General features: G+C 34.1%; 1 long non-coding RNA gene across 1 annotated transcript; it reads right to left on the reverse strand.

The window, feature by feature from the left end:
* Nucleotides 1-1,823: 1,823 nt before the first annotated feature.
* Nucleotides 1,824-3,562, reverse strand: LOC145572356 (uncharacterized). Its single transcript, XR_014096801.1, has 4 exons — nt 3,428-3,562; nt 2,808-2,954; nt 2,590-2,728; nt 1,824-2,039 (listed from the first exon to the last, which is right to left on the reverse strand). It is a non-coding gene; the product is annotated as an uncharacterized LOC145572356 (long non-coding RNA).
* Between the last annotated feature and the right edge of the window lie 21,477 nt (nt 3,563-25,039).

The raw sequence follows: 25,039 nt of genomic DNA on the forward strand, positions 1-25,039 counted from the left end.
ATTAAAACCAAAAAACATTGATATATAGTACATAAGGGACCAGGCCTTTATACAGTGCTCTAAAACCACCCTCAAGCAATGTAATGGGACCTTTACCCTCTTGGCACCAGTGACTATATATGAAGCATCTGCCCACCCCACCATTTCCATCCTTCTGCAAATAAGGTTGAGAAGGTAAGTAATGATATAGCCAATACTCCACGCAACAGCCTCACATCCAAGGCTTGTCACACTTAACTAACTCGCTTGAACTACTCCAAATTGCATTGCTTTCACCAACCAATCCTTAAATGACACTTGTACACTGCAAATTGAAACCCTCTACAAGAGCAAAAGCATAGATATACTTAGTAACACCAATCCAAACAAACACAACATTAAGCAAGGACAAAACCTGTAGTTAGTTACTATAGGTTATGTTTAAAGCCAAACTCCGAGTATATCATGGTAGAGCTAAACACTTTCACAGTCTTGAAGATTATTGCAGTGATTGTTGCCAAAGTTTAAAAAAAAAAGTTGAGGTTCCATTATGATTGTAACTTGGTAAGTAATTCTCTTATTAAAAATACCAACCTAATTATAAAGTATACAACTCTCTAGTCTCCAACAACAGAAATTTTTTGTTCTTAAATTTACATAATCTATAATCTAAGCCTGACCAAAATAGTAATCCCTCCGTCCCAAATTACTCGCAACGTTTTGACTTTTTGCACTATTCACACATCTCACTTTGACCATCTTTTTTAGCTATTATATGAAAGCCAATGTAGTCATGTAAGATGTTGTTGAGTCTATTTAAATGTATAGTCTCTTAATATAAACTTTTTGTAACTTTTATAAATATATAATAAAAGATATTGACGGTCAAATATATGCATCGGCAAGCGTGTCCAGTCAAAATGTTGCAAGTAAACCGGGACAGAGGGAGTAGGTGTTAAGATGCATACCCCTCTACCACCACCCCCAATGAAAATTATTTTCCAACTCAAGCACCTTCTCAATCATTTCCACTTCTTCAGCTGAAGAAATTCCTAATAAACATGTTCATAAGTTATGACTTATGAGGTTGGTATGTGGATGATTTGTAGGCTTGCAGCAGAGTCTAGCCCACATAAATGTTTAAGGGATGACAACACTATGTACACTATTTTTTTTTATTCTACAAGCACTTTATAACGCTTTGATGAAATATTAAGGGATATTGTAATTGAATAATCATAAATTAATTAATTAGATTGAACTAACAAAGTTTTCATGAAGGTAGTGCATAAAGAGAATATTGGTTTTTTAAAAATACTTAAATGCAATTGTAAAGGGCATGCAGAATATTGCACCTTGAGCATGCTCATAAAAGCATTTATGAGGTTTTGTTTACCAAAATGAGTGCAAATCACCTCCGCCAAGGCAATACTCCATCACCAAACAAGAATGGAACTTAAAACTGATTGAGTTGATAGCCCCTATTCAAGTAATAACGATAATGGAATAGAGAGAAGATAAACAAGAAAAAAAAACAAGGATTTACCAATGAATAGCTTCAAACCATCATTCATGAGCTTTCTCCTCCTTTTGCACTTGCTTGATTCTAATTATTACTACACAATCCTTGAACCCAGTCCCCACTCTCTCTCCCCCCCTTTTCGAAGCCACCACCATTGCTGCTATCACCGCCCATCTACTTGGCAGTTGCGCATAGGGTATAGAGACAGAGAACCAAATTGCTCCTGATAAGTTGCAAGCAAAAACAAAACTCATCAGAAACCTTAAATCAATTTGAGAAACTAAAAACAAAATTGAATTAAAAACAAAGAACATGTATAACTAACAGTCTAACACAAATAATAAAAAAGAAATAATTAAAAAAAAGGCAAAGGTGAAAAATTAAATATCAACTTTAATAAACCTGATAGTACCAAAAAGTTTAAATTGACATTGTTCTGGAAATTATCGAAAGAGCACTCATGTATCTCCTCGAGAAGCACTAAAAGGGTGTTTAAATTGAGTGTCATTAAAGCTCTCATCTCGTAATCTCATCATTTCTGCAAATAAACAAAAATTCATAAAAAACTTGCAAAATCTACAAACCCAATAACCATAATTTGCTAAATCATTCAAGAAATCCAATGATTCGGCAAATAAAAACTACTACAAAATGAGTATTAAATCTAACCCTAAAAGGGTACCAAAAAACACTTCACAAACAATAACATTACCAACAAATCAAAACCCCAATTGGGTAAAAATCACTGAGTTTAATTCTACAACACAACCCTTTTTGATTCATGACCCCATTGATCCTGAAACATATCCACTAAATTAATAATACATAAAGTTGTAGTCACTAACTAAGCAACTGCTGAGGCTATGTTTTAGTTAGAAAAGAGATGGCAAAGTTTCTCATCAACCTTATTTGTACAACATACGAGCTAAAGAAATAATCGACCCACTTTCAAAAGGACCCTTTCCCAACAAAAAGAAACTAAAAGAAAAAAGATAGTCCTCACAACTTCTAAGTTCTACCAAATTTTAAAAACTTCAAAGGAGAGAGGTATTTACTACTAATGTTGTAACGAACAGCATAAGACTCACTGTTTCGACTAAAGGGTGATAAGCTTCTTCAATCAAACAAACGAATAGTGGAACAGTTAAATAACCGAACATGTGCAGCCATTTGCTCAGAATGAGAATTTGCAAAGTCGCCTGAATTCTTCCAATTCTTCACCAAACCCTATAGATAATTAAATCACAATAAATACAATTTCAGCAATAAATAACTCAAAATTCAGCCCCAAAATTACACAATCAACCTTAAAATCGAAGCGTTCTTCATTTTGACGAAATTGTTGAAAGGGAAAAAGATAGCCTGGTCGTGGCTGGGTGGTCGCCAATGATTCACCATTAGACTCTTGAGAAACTCTCGGGAAAATGGGTTGAAAATATAGAGAGAAGTAATTCTAGCAGTAAAATAGAGGTAAATCAGAAAAATGAATAGTGCAAGGTAGCTAAAATACTAATAAAATTGCATTTTTAGAAACATTAATCTGTAACAAAAAAAAAGGTTTCAAATTAGCACTAAATAATAAAATCAACTAATTTATTAAACTTCGAATACTGAAATCAATTGTAGCTATAACTGATATATTCACCATAAAAAGCTAATTTTCAATAACAGATTGTCATAAGAGCGGATATCAGAATCTAAAATAGATTGTTATTGCCTCTCAAACTCCACATGAAAACACTCTTTAGTCTCTAATTGCTAAACAGAAAGCGATAGTCTCTTATAAACAAAAGAAAGACTGTACTATAGAAATAAATACAACACAAGATTCAATCGTAACAAAAGATATCAATTCCTCAAACAACAAATATTGCATGATCTTATCCACAAATTGAACTCTGAAATATGTAATGAAAATAGTAGTACCGGAAAATAATTGGGATCGGAGCACCTTCAATGTTCTGGCAGCCATGAGAATGTTTTCTCTTCAATATAGTTTTTCCCACACATAGAAAAATGACAGAAGAGTAGAGAACATAATCGAGTAAAAGAAGGTAAGAATCATTATAAGCGTAATTTCATTCAATTAATTTAAAACCAATCCAAATTTAGCTTTCATCAAACAAAAAAATAAATTAAAATAAATGTAGTATATCTAAATTAAACTCAGAAGCAATAATTGGAAAAAAAAAATATTGAACAATTGTTAAGACTTAAGAAGCAAACATTCTCATGCCTTACATTACTTTGGGATTAGCTATATATATACAATATTAGACTATATACTCATACTGATTACACGCCTATTCAAGCCTAATGCTAGCTTAAATATATATTACAATAATAATCTCATTAACAATCCCAATGTATGGCGACATTAATCTCAGAGATCGGCAAAAGCTATTTCTTGGAAAATTTGTTATTTTCTTTCAAAGATTTTGGAGGTCTTAATTTTAAGATTGATAGGCTGTCTTTACCAAGTGGAGTAAGGCCACGACTTGGCTAAAATTTTCAGATTTTCAGTTGTCATCCAATATTCCAGACACCCACATCAAGTTACTTGATGAGTCTATTTTATATATATTTTTATTCCCCGTCCCACGGTCATATTTGTGCTTATTTGAACTCTATGGAGCTATTTTTATTACTAATATACTTTTTCTAGTGTTTTTGTAGAGTTGGTATTATTTTGTAGGAATTTGCAAATTTATGACAATTCCCGAGCTTATTGAGCCACTACAAAGACATTGGAGTTTGATCGTATTTTATGACCGGATTTTTAAAGCCCAAGGTTGAGCTAATTTAATTTGTTTCGTGATTAAGGGCTCGGTTCCTTTTGGAGTACAATTTTATTACTAGTCCAATACTTGGATATCAAGGAAAGGTTATTGGGCCAATTCATATAAAAGCACAAGTTACAAATCCAAGATCAAAGAAGCCCATCTCGCTACTCAGCTGATCGGGCCCGGTCGGGTGGTAGATGGCCCGGTCAGGCGAGCCTCATCCCGCATTGATGTTTAATGTTTTGCTTACATCATAGTGGCTGGGCTTCATTGTTAGGCCCACGTGATGTTTGTTAGGCGGTGAACTTTGTTTATAAAAAGGGAATAGTAGTACTTAGTTAAGGGAGGTTAGTTTTAATAATTTTTATTACTCTTAGTTTCAGAACTTCTTTCCGCACCTTTTGTGATTAGTTTTTAGAATTAGTTTTAAGTTTGGCTTTTTAGTTTTAAGTCTTCTTTACGTAGATTCGAGACTTGTTCTTTTGTCTCATATTATTAATCATAGTTTTTAGTTCTTAATTTTTTTCATTACGTTTTTATTTTCTTTAATTAAGTTTACTGCTTTCATTACTTTTATATTTATCATATGTTGGTTTTTTTTTTTTTTTTTTTTTGACAAAGAGTACTAATAACGAAATGCAAACAAAACAAAGACAAACAACTAAACTACACATAAGCACTAAAGAGACACTTGCGAGCAAACTTTATTCGAGCTAAGTTGGAGTACTTGAAGTCCACACTAGGCCCACGAACACGCTTTGCACCTACACGAACCACCTTGCAACCTGGAACCGGACTAGGACAACCCACTGGAGAACCTTTTTTCCTAAACCGAGGATGAAAAATAACATTAGCACGGCGAATTGGTTGACCCAAAGACCTGGCACTGGCACTGGAATGCAAAGTGGACAACTGGAAACTAAAACCACCAAATTTTCCCACAATCTCCTGTGAACTCATTCCTCCTATATAACTATTAACATCAGAAAAAGCCGCAGTCATGCTCTCTGAAGTGTTGTGCGCCACTGGAGCATCTAAGGACTGCTGCAAAATGGGAACCGGATGAGACTCTGGAAAGGGCACCGTCTGCCGCTCCTCATCACAGGATACATTTAGTGAAGGTAAGGTAGATGACTCTTCCACACTTGGCTTCACATCGTGGGAGACTTCCATCGTATAAGAGGTGATCACCTCCTCCGGGGATGACTGTAAAACCGGAGCACACATAGGCTGGGAAATAGGAGTCGACTGGAACTCTAAAGTGGGCACTACCTGTCGCTCCAATCCATAAAGGAACTTAACTAAAGTAGAAATAGAGGTCTCTGCTTCCCTAGAAGATACATCTTGGGGGACCTCTGTCTGGATAGAAGTTTTACTTGGACGAATCCGAACCGACATTAACGACATCGACTTAGAATGATAGAACTGAATGACCTTGCCTTGCATAACTTGCTGCAAATTTGAGGAAGAAAGCCGAAGGGAAGAACTCGAACCATGTTGAGAAACAAACTTATGCTGACGAGAGCTTTCTACTGCTTGACTAACAGGTGTTGAGAGCTTACAATCTCTACCTTTACTAACCGAGACCGAATGGAAATCACACTCCATATCAACACTCACTGAATCCGGTGGAGAAACCTTACAATCCCTGTCTTTACTAACCGAGTCTGATTGGAAATCACACTCCATATCAGCACTCACTGAAACCTGAGGAAAAACCTTACAATCCTTGTCTTGACTAACTGAATCCGTTTGGGAATCACACTCCATATTTTCACTCACTGAAACCAGTGGTGGGAGAATACAATCCCTATCACCACCAACCAAATTAGGCAATAAAACTGGCTCCAAAAAAACAGCTGAGCCTAAAGCACTACACGGAAAGTCAGCAATCGGAGCAGCCACTTCAGCAACACAACAATCCTCTTTGATCTGAAAACTAGCTACATCTGGTAGTTGGGAAGTCGATTCAACTTGGGTAAAACACTGGACCATCTTACCCTTTAGATTATGATCGACCATAGATTTATCCTGTAACAATTCCTCAACACGGTGCAATTTTGATAACACTTCTATATTATTTGGCTCATTTTTAGCAGCCTTAACCAAATCCTTTTTAGTAGAACGAAACTTGCCCAATTCTTGATATGCAGAAGCCCTCCTATAAAGGGCTTTAATATGACAGGAATCAAACTTTAGCACAAAAGAACAATACCGCACAACAGCAGAATAATCAAGAAGCTTCAAAGCACAAGCCGCGAGATTGAGAAGCAAAGAAAAAGCCAAAGATCGAAACGAAGCAAAAGCTTCTAAAGAACACGGCATAGTAAAACACAACAATTTACTAGCCCACTCATACTTGGAAAAAGCAAGTTTGAACTTGCCAACCTTGAAAAAGGAGTTCCCTTGCTCCTTGACCTCCGAGCAACGAACTACAACATCACTTGGATTATCCATTGAAGAAAGAAGATGGATAATACTATCATCATTAAAATCATCCGAAAGATGAAAAGAAATAAAGGCAGGAAATAAATCCATATCAAGACCCTAAAGCCAAACTAAGAATAGAAAAACCTACACAAGAACAACCAACAACCTGGGAAAAGGAAACTTCACCTAATTCAGTAACACATCAGCTACGAAACCCCAGGAAAACCAAAAGACTAAACCATTAAACTCAAAACTAAAAACAACTTGAAGAACCTCTAAAACATAAAAATCAGAACTCTAAAATAAACTCAACAAAGAAAAAACAAAGTAAAAAGATACACAGCCTAAAAAGGAAAGAGAAAAACAAAAAGACATAAATAAAAAAGAACAGCAAACTTCAGCAAAGAAGAAAACAAGAGTAAAACAGTAAAAGAACTGAAAACTAATTAAACAAAGAAAAAAAGATCTGAATAAAAGACATGAAAGCGGTAAGCAAAAGGAAAAGGAAACGAAACCCAAGGAAGCGGTGAACCGGAAAAACCAAGGAAACGTGATTCCTCTGTTCGCTGTCCCTCGTCAGCGGTAAATTAAAGCGTAAAAGAAATCACAGGTGTTAGGCCTCGCCGGCGATGGCTAGGAGAAGAGCGCCGGTCGCCGGCGAGCAGAGGATGAGAACAGGGGAAGCGGTGGGGAGATAAGGTTGGGGGTTTTCTAGAGAGGGAAGCTACTGGTTGGGCTTCGCCTTGAGTATTATAAGTTTATATCATATGTTGGTTTGTTTTCATTGTTTCTTCGTATTTCTTTAGACTTTCCTTATTTCTCCGTATTATATTAGTTTTGTTAATTATTATTTTAAGTATGTTTAATTTAATTATTTTAATTAGTTTAGATTTAATTATGCACAAGTAGTTTAATTCTAGGGTTGTGGGGATCCATGATTAATATGAAGAGATGATTTATTATTATTGATAATGTTTTAGATTAATTTCCTATTGATTGATTTAATACTATGCAATTAGATTAGCGCTGGTTTAATTGTATCAGTTATGCAATATTGATTCGAGATTCGAGAGATGAGAATTGATGTTTAAGCTTGGTTTCTATGGGCATGTTAGTTTATAAATGGTTAAATCAAGATTTGAGAGATGTGATTTAATACCGATAAGTTAATTATGTGATTATAATACGTAGCGAAAGCCCTTTATGATCTGGTTAATTTTTGCATTGATAATTGATTGTTATGTTTTATCCCGGAGTATTAATTATTGGTGAACCTATGACCCTAGATCTTCTTATTATTGCTTATTCCCTTAGTTTAATTATTGTCGTAGTATAATTCCCACAATTCTTCCTCTTTTCTTGATAATTTAGATTATAATAATTTATTAGGAATAAAAGAACATTGTTTCCCTGTGGATTCGACCCTACTTCCCTATCTATTTTAGTTAGTGGTTTAGGAATTACTTTTAATTAGGTAATACGACTTTAGCCTGTCATTACTCTTATCACCCATTTATAAACAAATTTAAATATAGTAAGAACCAACAAAGAAAGGCAATAAATTTAATTACTGCACAAAATTCTCAGAGACTGGCTTTCACACATGACAACACCAAATAGTTAAAAGTAGATCACAAAATGTGAAATCAGTTTTCTAATAGGCTTCTTCACACCAATTAATAAGTATTTGTTAAAAAACTAAAGCATAAGTTTCAATTTTACCATTCTCTACCATCTATAAATGACAATAGACCGTAAACAAAGCGTTGATAAACGTGCTCTTCTTCAACTTCAATCTGAAATATATATTCAATTTCAATCACCTAGGAAACGACAAATAAATTTGGAAATTACTTTGCTACATCAACAACACAAAAATCCACAAAGAGACAACTTAATTTGAACAAATTGTTTGACAATTTTTCATCAATCAACCTCCGAAAAGAACAGAGTAAAATAAAATTATCTTAGCCTCGGAGTGAGAGACGAAACCTAAGAGGAGAGAGAAAGCAAGATCAATTGAAGTTAGGCAATAATAAATTAACTTCAACTGATCTTGTTTCTCAATAAATCAAAGTGAAATTCCACCAATTCCACAAAACACAAACATCAACAACAGAAAAAAAAAATTCTAGAAATGAAATACAAAAAACAGGTCGAACATCCAATAATGCCTGAGTTATTGACCTCAAACTCGAATCCATCAAACCTTGCTTCATCTTCCTCCTTCTGCCTAATTTAGAGAGATATAGCAAGCAAAATCAAGAAATACCCAGAACAATTAAATAAATTCCCAGAAAAATTCAACTAAATCTTGGCAAAAATGATTATTAAAATCGAAGATCTAAGAGAGTTAAAAAAGGATTACCCTCAACAGATACAAATGAGTCGCAAGTTACAGTTAAAGGTCCAAAAATGGTGAATTGAAGCATAACCCAAGTTAATGCACCCATTTTTTTTACTAACCCACTTAATTTGGGGAACAAATTTTTACAAGAAACACGCTAATTAAAGAACTCATTCAAATAGTAAGAAGTAGTGGTGGGCATGGGCCGTGCCGGGCCTGCCGTGGGCCGTGCCTAGGCGGGCCATGAACAGTGTCGTGCCGGGCCGTGCCGGCCCACAGTGGAGGCGGGCCGTGCCGTGCCGTGCCGGCCTTCAAGCTTCCCCTGTCCACGGCATGGCACGGCCCACCGTGCCGGTCGTGCCGTGCCGGGCCGCCCGTCGTGCCGGCCACCGTGCCGGCCCACGGTGGAGGCGGGCCGTGCCGGCCACCGTGCCGGCCCACGGTGGAGGCGGGCCGTGCCGGCCCACGGCTTACCCTTTTTTCTTTTTTTTTAAAAAAAAAAAATTAAAAAAAACTTTAAAAAAACTTGAATTTTTTTTATGAAAGAAAAAATTGAATTGAATAATTATACAATTTAATATTTGAATTTAATAATTATTAAATTTTTTATGGAGTTAAGTTATATTAAATATTGTTTAAATTATATTAATATTTATTGTTCATTCATAATTTATTATATATCATATTATTCATATAACTATATAAGTATTAGACAAAAATTAAATAACAATATAACATATTCCATAAAATTAAAAGTTGAAAAAATTCATTCATAAAAATTTATTAAGTAAAAGATAATATGAAGTACAAGTGTACAACTAACAATAATTGATGAATAACTTATTTTGTTATTTTATTATACGGCTAATGTTAATAGAGTACATAGCCAACATAGGAAATACTAACATTTTCACTAATTAATAGAGTACATAGGAAATACTAGAATTTTCGCTAATTAATATTAATTCTCGAGTTGTTGGTAATCTTCAATCAAGGTCTTCATTATCTTCTTCGTCTTCATCTTCGGCTTCATGTTCACTAGCTAATGCGGAGGAGCTAGTTGAACCAGAACGATCGGAACCATCGATGTTGTCGTTGGCCGTAAAAGTACGATCTTGGATGCGTTCTTGGGCATCCATCCAATCCTTCAAGCAAACACACATTTCTAGTGTTTCGGGCTTCAAACTTGTTCTTCTATCGTCTAGAACCCTTCCCGAAGCACTAAAAGCTCGTTCCGAGGCAACGGAGGAGGCTTGGATGCTGAAAATATCACGTGCCATTGCCGCCAAAATTGGATGCTTTGTGCTTTGGGATTTCCACCAATCTAGGATGTCCATCCCCAACCTCGAATCTTCGTCCAAGCCTTTCATGAAGTCGTAGTTTAAGTACATTTGCAACTCCGAAACATCGCTTTGTGTTCGCCTTGATGATGATCCACTACCTGAAAACTTAGATAACATGTTAGCAGCATGGGCCGCCAAACTTTTGCCCGTTTTACTTACGCTTTTGGATGTTTGAGAAGGGGCAAAATGAGTGACGGTTCCATATTTAGATTCATAAACTCTATATAACTCAAAAAATTTATCTTTCACATGATTTTTATATTGTTCGACACCATCACCGAGTTGCATGCATTCATAGTAAATATCAATTAGCATAAATGTGCCATCATACTTTGATCTAGGATCTAAAATAGAAGCAAACATATAAACCATAGGAAGCTTAGTGTAATATTTACGCCATTTAGCCTCCATTTGTGGAACATAATCATTGTAATCTTGTTGTGATCGATGTTCATAAAGAAGTTGAGCAAATAAACATGCATTTTGAAGGAATGAATGAATGCAAGGAACATAAACAGAAGAAAAACAGTGAGTCATACTATATAATAATTGTAAAAATTGCATATATTTTTCACAATTATCCCAATCGGAGTCTGCTATCATGAATTGTGGATACTTATTATTGTAAAACAATGAAAATGGAACTCTATACGAAAGTGCCTGACTCAACATGTCATAGGTGGAGTTCCACCTAGTTGGACAATCCGTTTTAATTCTAATAGGCTTTATCTTATTTTGCTTAAGATATCGCCTCCATTCCTGATACCTACTGCTAGAAGACATAATAGACAAAACAGCATTTCGAATTTTGGAATAGTATGGACCAATTGCTTCTTGTCCATCCTTAACACACAAGTTTAAAACATGACAAATGCATCTAATATGTAATGCATCTCCATCCATTATGACATTATACAAGTTTGGTTTAATTAGATTAGCACTAGCTGTCATGGATGTTGCATTATCAAACGTCATGGACATGATTTTGTCCCTAAGACAATATTCATCAAGAGCACTCATAATACAATTAGAAATATTAAAGGCCGTATGGGGGTATTCAAGCAATTTGAAATAAATAATACGTTTTTGCAATAACCATTCACTATCAACCCAATGACAAGTAACACACAAATAATGTAAACCATAACCACCATCCCATGCATCAGAAGTTATAGAAACTCTTGAAGTAAGAGTTTTAAGTTCTTCAATTAATTTCATTTTGTATTCTAAGTAAGTTTTCATGGCAGCTGTTTTAACGGTTTTTCGGGAGATTTTTTTGTGTTGGGGTTGTAGTGCTCGTTTAATGTAATTGTTAAACGGATCACTTTCAGCAAAAAGAAAAGGTTGTTCGGCTTGGACTATCATTCTCCCAAGTTCATCCCTATCCCTCTCATAATTGTAAGTGAAGCCATAAGGATGGAATTGAGAAATTTTTGGTTGAGTTGGGTCAGTACTAGGGGCACCACATTTTTCATTGTGTCGGTTTAGGTGCCCCGTACCGCCTTTGGCTGGAGCCGAATAAATATTACCACAAGTTTTACACTTGGCTTTTTCACCATCTTTACTTAACAAGAAATATTGCCAACATTTACTCTTTCGGTTTTTCAAAAGGGTCATTTCTTCTTCGGTGTACCATTCAATGAATGGGTTATCAGATGGGGGAATAGTATTTTGGACGGATGGGTCACTAGAGCCGGCAGGTTGTGTGTTGCTTGCTTGAGTTGTTTGATAGTTAAATTCAAAAGGCATATCATGTGCGGAGGCATAATAAGGTGGAGATTGGGTGCTTTGCCATGGTTGGAATGTCCCTTGTTGATCTAATCCGGTGGGAAAACCGGTAGAAAACCCGGGGTCGGTGGGATTGGCCATTGTAGGGATTTGCATAGTAGGGATTTGCATTGTAGGGGGGGCATAGAAGAGCCTTCCAATGATCGTTTAGATTTGGCTTTTTTAGAGGAGGATTGGTTCGGGTTTGATGCCATGATTAATTAAGATTATTAACTAATAAATAATAATTAACAACAATATTAACAATTATAACAAATTAACAATTATAAGTTTATAACACTAACAAAGTAACAAATTATAACAATTAACAAGTATAAGTATAACTAGTAATACTAACAAATTAATAACAATATTAATAACAAATTAACAAGTAAACAACAATTAAAATAATATTAATAATAACAAGATAAAGATAAGAAAGATCTTACAACCGTGCTTCAAAGCTTTCCACTAAACCGAAACCCAATTTTTTTTTCTTAATTATTACTTAATTAGTAAGTTAATAAATTTTCAAAAATAATTATAATAATAGTAGATTATCTAAATCAATGAGATCCCAGGTAGGTTATGGTTAGGATCGACGTTGTCCAGAGCCCAAATCCCGCCTTAGACAGATTTCAACAATCCAAATAACCCACAATTAAAATAGAAAGTAGTTTTTATGTAATTAAGTAGTTCCAAGTATACAACAATAATAATAATAATAATAATAATAATAATAATAATAATAATAATAATAATAACAATAATAATAACAATAACAATAACAATAACAAATTAAAATAAAGTTGAGTTAGATCTTACAATGACGCTTCAATGCTTTCCCAAATTTATAATTTCTCGAATTTATAATTTCCCGAAATTATAATTTCCCGAAATTATAATTTCCCGAATGTAAATATAACAATTTTTTTTTTTTTTTTTTTTTGGTAGTAGACTAATAATATTAAAAATGTAAAATTTATAAGAGAATAAGAGATTAAGAAATATTAAGAGATTATAATTTATAAATTATAATATATGAGAATAAGAGAGTAAGAGAATGAGATGAGAAGATGAGTTGTGGAAAGAATTGGAAGTTGAGGGTGGTATTTATAGGTGAAAATAGAGCCGTTTATAGCCGTTTATAGCCGTTGGAGGGAAAAAACAGCCGTTTATAGCCGTTAGCCCGCGGGCCGTGCCTGCGGGCCTTTCCTGCGGGCCGTGCCTGAGGCCGTGCCACGGGCCATTTCACGGGCTCGTGCCGTGCCGGGCCATTTTTGGGTTTTTTTTAAACGCAGCCCGCACGAGGCACGAGGGGCGTGCCGTCGTGCCGGGCCGGGCCTGCCTTCGGGCCGTGCCGTGCCGGGCCATCCTCGTGCCGTGCCCGGGCCGCCCGCGTGCTGACCCGGCCCATGCCCAGCTCTAGTAAGAAGAACAGGAAAAAAAATTGGAGCAAAAACAATGAAACGACAAGAATTTAACTAACTTGGAGAAGTGGGAATTTCGAGGAGACGAGAAAAAAACGAAAACAAAGGAGAAATTAAAAAAAAAAAAAAGTCAACATTCATGTATAAAAGGAGAAATTATTTATTTTGTTTGTCATATTTTGATAAAATTCCTACTATAAAAGAAAATATTTTATTTCACAATGAAATTTTTTTATGATGATCCTACGTAGGGTTTTTAAAAACCTAATCTTACGTAACATAATATTATTGTACCGTTTTAAAAACAATAATCTTACATGGCGCTTTTTTATTATAATAATCCAACATGGTGTTTTTAAAAACTAATCTTATATATGTGGCATAATCCTATTGTAGCGTTTTAAAAATTACAATCCTATATACCTCTCTAAAAACTCCCCTTTATTTATATATATTAGATTTTTTCACGATTTTTGCTAACCTCTAATTAAAGATATTAATGTTCAAAGTTGTATCTCGGCAAATGTGCAAATCAACTGTAGCTTATAAAAAACAAAGGGTGTATATTTTATAATGAATTTTGATGTTAATTCAACAACAATTTGTCAAAATATAAGAGTAAGACCCAATTTATCACCTTGATAAACAAAATTTATTCATCAAACGTCATTTATGTAAAAAAGTTGCATTGGACTTTGTGTTTTTTAATTTCAAAATATATATTTATTGTATGTGGGCCACTGTAATATTCCCTCCATTTTTAAATACTTGGTCCATTTCCTTATTTGGAACACAAATGTTAAATTACATCCGATGTACACTATTTAATGTATGGCGGACAAAAAACAGGAAAGCAAGACCCGTGTTTACACGTGCAAAATTTTACCCACCCAAAAATTACTTTTCTCACTCCTAGTCTCATTTCTTCTTCTTTCTTTCAATCATCTTTCTCCCTCTTCCTATTTTCTCTCTCTCCTCTACTCAAGGTTGATCTCTCTTCTTTTTTAGTGATTCAAGTTTGTTACAGCAATCTTCATTTTTGTTCGATTTTCAGGTTTATTTCTTCATTTTTTTTTGTGTTCTTTCTTATTTTGATGTAGTCTAATTCCTGATTTTTTTTAAAAAAAAATTTCAAATCAATTGATTTCTTCATTTTTCAATAGATTTGCAAATTGATACTCAGTAAAAACAATGAAGAAGAAGATGATCTAATTCAATTACTATTTTTTTTTTTTGGAATTTTAATTGATTTCGTCATTTTTAGTAGATTTGCAAATGTTCAAATCTATGCTCTATGGTTTTTTTTCCTCAATTTTTTATCAAAATGGTAAGGTTAAACTTACGAAGAAGATAATTGCTCCTTTTGCTATTCAAACAAACAAGATATGCACATGACATTTACTGCTATCAACAGGTACATTATCATCAATTAAGTACAAGGCTACCTTCAATTGAATTGGATGATTCTGCGTTGCCACATTCTATTGTTTGAGGAACAACTTGATTCGTGCTTGTACTTTCTCTATCCTCGTTTATTAATGGCGCTTGAATTTGTTTTTCCCCAAACATGTTGTTATCGTCATCAACTCGAGCAGCTTCTCTGTTATCATCTACAAAATCCTCCATTGATGATCGAAGCCCCAAGGTAATCATTTTTGCATTTTCTCTCTGCAATTTCTCACTTTCTCTCTCCTCCATTGTTGCTCTACAATTTCTAAATTTGAGGTTTGAGTTTTCGCGTCTTTTCTTATGAAAATTAAAAAAAAAAAATAAGCAGGCACGTTTGCGCTGCCGATTTACAATAAATTTATTGAAAACTGGGGGCATGCAAAAGTTTTTGTATTTGGAAAGCTTTTACAATATTTAATTAACTTCTCTCACCTAGTGGACCCACTATTAACTATATTTTATTAATTTCATATTCTCTCTCCTTCAATTCTCTCCACTACTTTTGCTTTTAACAATTTTTTAGTATTCCACTTACCCCGCTACCTTTATATTTTATTACTTTATTTAATTTCTCCTAAAACTCCGCGCATGGAGCAATGGAGCAAGTATTTAAAAATGGAGGTAGTAATGTTTAACTCACCGTCAACTATTGTTCATCACCTTCTTCCTTCCCACCTTATTCTTCCTCTTGTTCTTTTTCCTTCCTTCCTCCCAGCCAGTCACCTTTATCTTCTTCCTCCAAGCCACACCCACTTTCATCTTCTTTCCAATCAGTTTGATTCCGCGAGCACCACCATTTTTGGCGGCTTTACGCCAAAATTCAACAAAAACCCATATAACAATGAGAGAAATAAAAGGCATGCTTAACCATAAAGGGTAGGTGAGTTTAATCCTCCATTGATTTCAGCTTCGCACCACTATTTTTGGCGGCAAAAACCCAAATATCAACGAGAGAAATAAATGGTATGGTAAATCGTAAAAGCTAGGGTAGTAAATTTTCGTTCCTCCATTGATTTTGTATAGCTCGATGTTGAAGTGAAATGCACATTTTCTGCCATTTAAATTGAAGGTTGAAGGAGGAGTGAAAAAAATCAAGGGAGAGGGGAAAGCAACTAACAACAATTAAAACAAATTAGTTGTCAATTACATAAATATCCTTTGATAAGCATGATCAAGGTTATAAACTTGTATTTTCTCAAAAAATAATAATTGTATTTTTAAATGAATTTAATAAATTTGTACCCGTGCAAAAGATGTAAAAAAATGTATGGACTATGAGGTACTTCTTATACAAATAAAAATTTCGTATTAGTACTCGTTGTACGATGGACAAATATATATAGTTATAACCTTCTTGTTGGTGATATACTTTCACCGGCACAAAGTTTGATGAAAATTTATTTGATTTATTTTACTTTAATATAATCAATTTTTTTTAATAGTTGCCGATGAGTAGCAGGTTTTTTGTCAAAAAAAAAATTAAAATTAGTACTGTTGGAGAAATCTATACATTGCTAGAGCATTAGTTAACTCAAATGGCATAATTGTGAACTTATATTAACCATAACGCGTCCTAAAAGCACTCTTAGAAAGTCTTGATATGCAATTCTCAACTGATGGTAACATGACCTCAAATCTATATTGACAAATATTAGCCTCTCTCAACTGATCAAATCATCAATTCTAGGCAACGAATACTTATTCTTGATTGTCACATTATTTAATTCTCGATAGTTTATACACAACCTCAAGCTTCCTTCCTTCTTTACAAACAACATTGGAGCACCCCGTGGGGACGAACTAGGTCGAATATAACCCTTGTCCAACAAGTCCTCTAATTGAGTCTTAAATTCTTTCATTTCAGTTGCCTCCATCCTATATGGAGTTTTCAAAATAGGTCCAATCTGCGGTACTAAGCCAATGGTGAGCTCAACATCCTTTCTTGGTGGCATACTTGGTATCTCATTTGGAACGACATCTAGAAATTCCTCAACTATACTCGCATTTCCCTTCTTGTAATACCCTGAAAATTCCCTTCTACTAAAATACACTTTCTACTCTAATTAAAACTCTTTTTGGGAAATATCCAAAATATTACCGCCACCGTGATAACGGCTAAGGCTATTTTTCAAAGTCAAACCGCGGAAGTCTAAAATAAAAACCAACTTTTAAAATAAAACTTGAGCTAACAATCTCAAAACAAAAGTAGAATTAAATAGTTTACAAATTGATTCAATCCTAACATGGCCATTTTAAAACCAACTTAAAAATAAACATATTAGTGTTAGTCCATAATCAATAAACCAATAATTCATAATATAAAACTAGGAAGCATATCAAGTAACTCTGCGCACTCATTCCCATCATGCTCTTCATGCTTCAAGTACATGTCACTTTCCCTTTATTTCAACCCTCTACTCACCATATAAATGGGTCATAGTATGATCAACCAAAGGAAAGCCAAACACAAACACAAAAGTACGAATCAACAAATGTAATATTCCTAATATTTCTATCTATATTTTTTTATAATGAAAAGTTTGATTTAGTTTTTACTTTCCGTTAAATTTACAAGTAATTTATTTTTCTACTTTAAGTTCCGAGACGAAACTTGTTTTAAGGAAGATGAATACAATACCCTAAAATTTTTATTTTTAAGTTTCGGGGACGAAACTTGTTTTAAAGAGGGTAGATTATAATACCCGAATATTTTATGATTTTATATAATATATTTTATGTAAAAAAAATGTAATTTATTTTTATTTATTAAATAACTTTCCTAATCTCATATTTTTATTTTAGAATTCGAAAAGTTTTAAAAGCCTGTTTATTTAAATAGGACTCTACAAAGCATACATAAACTATTTAAAACCCTATAAATATTCTTAAACCCTAACTATTTTAAATGTTTGGTTGCTTCATTATTTTTCATCCCTGCCGTTTACTTGTTTCTTGAGTTTTATATCATAAGCAACAAATATGATCTTCTTCCTCTAATAATTCCAATTTCAATGACATATCACAAGATAAGATCCTTTATTATTAGCTTTTTGATTCCATTATCTTATTTATTCCCTTAAGCACTTAAGCAGACCTACGCAAATAAGCTATTTGATCAAATCTACTCAAATATGATCATCTTTGATATAATACCAGTCGCCCCTAGCCAATTGTGTTGCTTGCAAGGTATCCCAACCATTCTATGTGCCTTTTTTCCACTCCTTTGATCGAAAAATCGTTGACTTTTGAATGGTAATCACACTATCATCTTTTAGAGTTGTAATCACACGAACTTTTTTATTGGAGTTGATTGTGTTATAATTCGTATTATTATGTGTAAGTTTATAAAATTTGTTATTCATATGATCTGTATATATATATATTGTTAATTATGTCGTGATATATGATTTAATTATTGTATTATTGATTATATTAATTGTATTAATTTTAGGATTTTTAATGTTATTGATGTAGGGAGTATTGTTTTTGAGGTTTTAGGGTTATTAATGCAGAGTATAATTTTTAGGTTGTGAGTTTATTATATTTTGGTATTAGTTTTATTGCCCTAGAAGAGTTGAGACATACTATGATTGAATCGAGTTCGAATTGTTATATGAATTGGGAACCTATGCCAATATTGAGATATTATTTATTATCATGTGAATGATTATTTGATCAAAGTATGAGATCAAATGTTGAGAAATATTATTTTGTTCTTGGTTTGAGGCTCGGCGTTATAGACCTTAGTCCTTGGCATGTTGGTAAGGAGATAATAATCATGAGTTAAGAATGAGGTACAATCTTTATTTATTTATTTTTCTATGATCCCCTACAGTGGGATTGACCCGTATGTGGTCTGGTTCAAGGTGTTTTCTGGTCATTGAGAGTATTCAAGTTTTTATACTTGTTGGTTTATTTATTCGAATTACCCATGTCCAAGGCTAGGTATAAAACAAAGAGCATGGCGCACTTATTGGTTATGAGTTAATTGAGTGAAGGATTGTATTATTATTCGAGGTTGAGTTTGACAAAGGTTACTTCCAGAGTACAATGTGCAATGTAGTTTTAAACTACATTGTTTAATTGATCTAGTAATGTTGATTATTATATTATTCATTGTATTCTGATATGTAGTGATAACTCAACTTTTTGCTGACGTGTGTGTTGTTTTGTTTTGCTACTTGTGTTTGCGGCCATGTCTTTTTCTTATGGTGGCCCTGCGACGATCTATTTTGGAATTTGTCCTTAATGGCGAGCAGTCAAGATTTTCTAAGCAGGTTTAACAAGTAATCGTAGCTAAATGAGCTCAAGTGTTTCGATTAATATGTTGTAACCAGTTTGTAAATTTGTATAAATAGCTCACCTAGATTTATTGAGTTGTACAGTTAGGATTGTGTAAGCCTTAACACTTGAGATAGGTTATCGAGTGTGGCGGTAATACCTCCGATTTAGGTGTATGCTTCCACTATTTTATTCAAATATTGTTTATTTTTCCTTTAATTCTTGTTTATTATTAATTGGTAAATCGGGGATGTTACAGCAAAAGATGAGTACATATGCACCGCACTAACATGAATATGCTATCATCAATAAAATAAAATAAAATAAAAAATTAAACATGTAGCAAATTTGACACGAGGTTCTTTCATTGGTAGTAAATGTTAAATTTTCCTCAATAACATAATTAAAACATGCTCGCCATACTATCACAAGTCAAGTTATCTTTGACTCATAACTAGCAATATTGATTATTGAATAATAGTTTTGGATTACGCATCGAACGGGTTTACTTCCTTAAAAATAGCCCAAAATGAAGCTTCAAATTAGGGAGCTCCCCTACTATGTCACACTTGGTGACGGAATTCCAGCACAATAATAATAAAATAAAGTACAGCGTCATGTACCCTTGTAGAATCTATGCTCAAATATAAAGTCACATAACCCCCCCCCCCCCCCCCCCCAATGTGTTCATACTCAAGTTGTATACGTTCCAAGAGTTTTGGTGCGTATCCTCTTACACTTTACGTGATTTACCAATTTAACTTGTGATGACTCCAACCAATCAATCAAGAACAAACACAACAACATTCAATACATACTTCCAATGCATTCTTGAATTAATTAGTGAGCACGTAATATTTATTTTAATTAAGGTTCCTTGCCTAGTTTTGTACACAAAATTGCATGATTACTACCTTGGTGCATAGAATGCACTAATAAACTCCCTTGACTCAATCTCAACTTAATTGAGCGAGTAAATAAAAAAACTAACTTCTTGACTCAACACCAATAATGAATGGGTGAGAATTAAATTCATGAATTATGCTCAATAATTCTAATTATAGCACTTTTAAACATGCATAAGTCTTACTTATTAATTTCATGCTATCTTGATACTTGAAAATAAAACATACTTCCATGATTCATACATATTCAACTTGTATCATGCTTCAAATAACATATTTACATGCATGCATAATAATTCATGTTCATCCAACATCAATTCCAAGCATATAATTAACTAATCATGCTACTAGTTCATCACTTAAATCATAATTTACAATCCTAACATGATATTACGCATATACAAATATTCTTGTGCACATATGTACCTTGAATATTGCCTAAACTCGGCCACACTCGCTAGAAATCACCTAGCTTGAAGCTTCCTACAATTAAAAATACATAACTAAAATTAATTAATCCACTATTTCACAAATTTTCAGCAACTATGGTACTCTTTAAACCTTACTAATCAACCCAATTTAATGACATAAAAGCCATAAAACCTTTTCTTTAAGTGGGTACTTTAAATCCTTTCAAAAAGACTTAGTTTTTATAGCTTTAATAAAGTTCCAGCACACTTATTTAATATAAAACATCACTTTTAGACTAGAAAATCATATTTAAATCATTAAAACTTTTTTCCCTTTTATGGGTAATTAAACCCTAACTCAATAATTAAAAAGTAGTGTGTACAATTAAATTACAAAATTATAGTGAGGACTTTAAACTCAACAAAAACATGTTTAAACCATGAATTAATCAATAATAACAACCTAGCATTAAACCCTAACCAATGTCATAAAATTCCCAAATTCTAGGGTTCATAAATTAGGGTTCTTGATTAAATAAAAACCTGAAATTTATATGAATAATTTAACAACATCATATTCCCAAAATTAATTCCAAAACATAATTAAAATCATGCTTTTAAAATAACAAAACACTAGAATTAAATTAGGAAGAGAAAGAGATTTTTTATATGAACTACCAAAACTGAAAGAGGAGGGAGGAGGAGAGAGAGCCATGGTCGGCTGGGTGGTCGTCGGTGCTGCTGCTGGCCGTCGGTGGTCGGTGGTGGCACCAGTGGTCCTTCAGTGGCGTCGGTGGCAGAGAAAAGGAGAGAGAGAGTGGCGTGGGAAAGAGAGAGTGGCTTGGGTTTTTTTTTTTTTTTTTTTTTAAATCTGACAATAATGATTCTTGGGTGGAAAAATCTTGAGGTTTTAAAGTATTTATACTCCCATTTTAAAATAAAGACTCATAATTACAAAACTGCCATTACAATATCCTACCCCCCCTCTTAACTTCTTCCTTTGGGGCTAATTTATTGGGCTCTTAAGTTTCCTTAACTTCCCAATAAGTTGGTCCAATTATTTAAATAAAATTGACCCAATTCAAAATACTTTTATTGCCTCAATTCATGACTCATTTAGTTTTATACACACTTATTCATTATTTAAATAATTAATTTCTTTTTTTTTTTTAATTTCTTTTAAAAATGAAATGAATTATTTTAGTAAACAAAATCAATAATTTGTATATATAAAAATACGGAGTATTACACTTCTCATTCTCCTTCCCCTTCCCCACTTCCTAAACACTAAACATGTATATAGGATAACCCTTTCTAACATAATTTTGAATTGCAAAGTAGGAACTCTTCCCTTCATTCTTATAGGTCACTCCCACTTTACCAAGGCCTAACAATATTCCTTTGAAGTAGCACAATCAATTTGAGCTTATACTTTCCAACCAATCTATTCCTCTAGAATTTGAAGAAAAACAAGGAAATTATCAATTGCCACATCATTAGAAGTCTAAGGCTCACTAGATTCATCATGAACATACGACCCTTAGGAGTCGTTCCTGCATCGCTACTGGTTCTAGTCTTCTAAATTGATCCATTAGTCTGGGTGGTTTTGGTGGGTTATTGGTCTCCTGGACTTTTCTCATCTTAACAGTTTTCTCCTTTGTAAAGCACTCATATTCGCAATGTTGTGGTTTCTGACAATAACAATTTTCTCCTTAGGTGGTTTATTTAACACCTCTTGCACAAATAGCTTCTCTTGGATTTGGCATTATTTCCATTACCACAATTGTTACGTACTCCCTTGTCCATTAGCTCCCTTCCCAAATATTTCCTTATTGTCCCACCTATTAAACTTTCCATTTCCACTAGAATTCTCTCCAGTCCTAAGTCTCTCTTTTGCTCCCTAAAGACTCCCATCATTCTTCGTTTTTCCTCTAGTTGAGTCTAACTCCCTTCCCCGGATTTCATAAAGGTGGGCAGCTCTCCCATAATAAATTTCATCTAAGGCTTCAAAGGTCAAAATTAGTCCATGCTCAAACCTCTGGGCTTTCAAGTCTTCTTTGGTACTACTTAAGGTGCAAACCTTATTAACTTGTTGAACTTTTTGTAATACTCATTGATAGACATGTTCCCCATCCTTCTTTTACAATTTATAAACACTCCAACTACCCCACATACATCTTACTTGCTCCCTAAAATGGAAATGCCACAATACTTGCAACACACTATATTGGAAAGTTATTTTTGTTAAAAGTTGTACTATTACCCTTTTTTTACACTCATGTTCCACTAAATTATACTCCTAACAATCTCTCACCCCTTATTTCAATCAATCAATCAAGCAAAGCCTTAATCCCATAAGTAGGGTCGGCTACATGAACCAAAAGTGATTATTCCGTGTAGTTATCGACAAAAATCTTCCTCCTTCATCCCTTACAACCCAATGTATCATCCTCATCCAAATCCATATACTTTATATACTTCATATCCTTCCTAACCCCTTACAACCAAGTCATTTTAGTTTTCCTCTCTCTCTCGTATAATTCCATCCATGGTCCCACTCTTCCACTCTTCGTATCAGTGCACCCTTAGGTTTCCATCTTACATGTCCAAACCAATGCAGACAATTCTTCCTTAGTTTGTTTCCAATGTCTGCCACCCCTACTTTCTTGCAAATAACCTCAATTCTGATTCTATCTCTTAGAGTGTTCTTGCAAATCCACCTTAACATGCGCATTTTTGTAACCTTCATTTTATAAATGCGCTCTTTCTTAGAAGCCCAACATTTTATACCATTTCATAGAGCAACACTAGTCTTACAGTAATCCTGTAGAATTTTCCTTTCGACTGTAAGGGAATGCTTCAATCACATAACACTCTCGTGGCTGCTCTGCACTTACGCCACCCAGACTTAATCCTGTGGGCCATGTCTTGATCAACGTCACCATTTATTGGAAGATTGACCCAAGATATTTAAAATATTCACTCATGGTTAAGTCCTTTCCATCTAAACTCACCATATCTTCGTTTGTCCCCCTCTAAGTACCAAAGCAGCATACTAAATATTCAATCTTACTCCTACTTAGCTTAAACCCTCTAGATTCCAACTTTTGCCTCCATTGCTCCAATTTGGCATTAACCCCATCTTTAGTTCAACCATCAAAACGATATCCTCCGCAAACAGCATAGACCATGGAACATCAATATGAATTGGTCTAGTTACTTCATCTAGAACCCTTGCAATTAAAATAAAAGGGCTTAATGAAGACCCTTGATGCAATCCAATTGTAATAGGAAAATCTTTTGTCAACCCTCCACATGTCCTCACATTTGTTGGCACATCCCTATACATATCCTTAACCAGGTCCACGTACCTTTGTGGCTTGTTATATGCCTTCTTTAAATCAATAAAGACCATATGAAGATCTGTCTTCTTTACCCTGTAGAATTCCATCATTTGTCTTATCAAATAGATTGCTTCCATAGTAGATCTCCAAGGCATAAAACCAAATTTGTTATCCGAAATGCTTGTGCATGCCCTCAACTGATGTTCAATCATCTTTCCCACAATTTCATAGTGTGGCTCATAAGCTTAATGCCTCGATAGTTAGAACAATCTTGAACATCTCCTTTGTTTTTATAGACCGGGACCCAGGTGTTCAATTCTTCCTCCAATCTTGTGAGATCCTTGTAGCCCTCCATATATATCTTGTTAAAGAGGTCTGTTAACCAGTCAATAACAATCTTACCCAAACACCTCCACATCTCTATTAGTCTATCAGCATACCATCATGGCCAACCACCTTCTTAGGCTTCATCTTCTTTAGTGCAATCTCCACCTCTACTCTCCTAATCCCTCCGCACATACTCCATGTTGATTTTTTCATCACTCAAAGAGGTGTCTCCTACCACAACTCCATGGCTTCCATTAAACAATATTTCAAGTGTATTATATCATATGAGGTCCACTTCTCTTAAACACCGTGAAAAAGTGTATTAAAAGTATTTAAAAAACAAAGAAAGTATTTTATATAGGTCAATTAGATTGCCTAAAATTATGTGTCAATCAAAGTACAACACTTAAAAAAACACAAAGGGAATAAAGTTTTTTGCCAAATGCATTTCTGAAGAGTTTTTAGTCCCATTTTGGCCATAACAGCATTTGAATTTCACTTATTATTATTATTATTTACACATTGCTAAAACTTGTATCAATTATATTGTGCAAAATGGTAGATAAGGATATGGGAATTATTTCAAACTAGTTACCCTCTGTGTGCCCCGCTTAAACACATTACGTAATAGATACATCTGTCGATAGCCATTACCACAGACTGATTCCTCGAACAAAGTATGGCTGAGAAAGAAAAACAAAAGCAGCCCTAGAATGCTAGCA

Source organism: Chenopodium album, chromosome 12, assembly GCF_948465745.1.
Source record: "Chenopodium album chromosome 12, dcCheAlbu1.1, whole genome shotgun sequence".
Classification (NCBI taxonomy): domain Eukaryota; kingdom Viridiplantae; phylum Streptophyta; class Magnoliopsida; order Caryophyllales; family Amaranthaceae; genus Chenopodium; species Chenopodium album.